This window comes from Mesitornis unicolor, unplaced genomic scaffold (genome assembly GCF_000695765.1).
Source record: "Mesitornis unicolor isolate BGI_N332 unplaced genomic scaffold, ASM69576v1 scaffold23699, whole genome shotgun sequence".
NCBI classification, from domain to species: domain Eukaryota; kingdom Metazoa; phylum Chordata; class Aves; order Mesitornithiformes; family Mesitornithidae; genus Mesitornis; species Mesitornis unicolor.
In genome coordinates, this window is record NW_010208291.1 from 43548 (window position 1) to 43897 (window position 350).

At 57.7% G+C, this 350-nt stretch overlaps 1 non-coding gene across 1 annotated transcript; it reads right to left on the minus strand.

Annotated features, from left to right (window-relative positions):
- Positions 1-155: 155 nt before the first annotated feature.
- On the minus strand, positions 156-227 carry TRNAD-GUC. The gene has a single exon. It is a non-coding gene; the product is annotated as a tRNA-Asp (tRNA).
- Between the last annotated feature and the right edge of the window lie 123 nt (positions 228-350).

Below are 350 nucleotides of genomic sequence, written 5' to 3' on the forward strand. Positions count from 1 at the left end.
ACCCTGGTGGTGCTTTCCTTCTGTGCTTCCCGTTTTACAGTCACGGTACTCTTCCCACGGCTATCTGGTAGCAGCTTGGGCTTCGCAAAGAATTTCTTTTTGTCACTGGGGAGGAGGTAACAAGAAGAAAAAAAAGAAGGCAAAAATTCACGTACCTCCCCGTCGGGGAATCGAACCCCGGTCTCCCGCGTGACAGGCGGGGATACTTACCACTATACTAACGAGGACTTGTACAGTTGCTGTGCCACAAGCAGCCGTCAGATGGTTTCCAGAGGCTCCCAGGCCCGGCCACACGCCAGTCCTTCGCGGCCACCCGCGCTTCCCAGCGCGCCCCGCGCTGCCACCGCCTC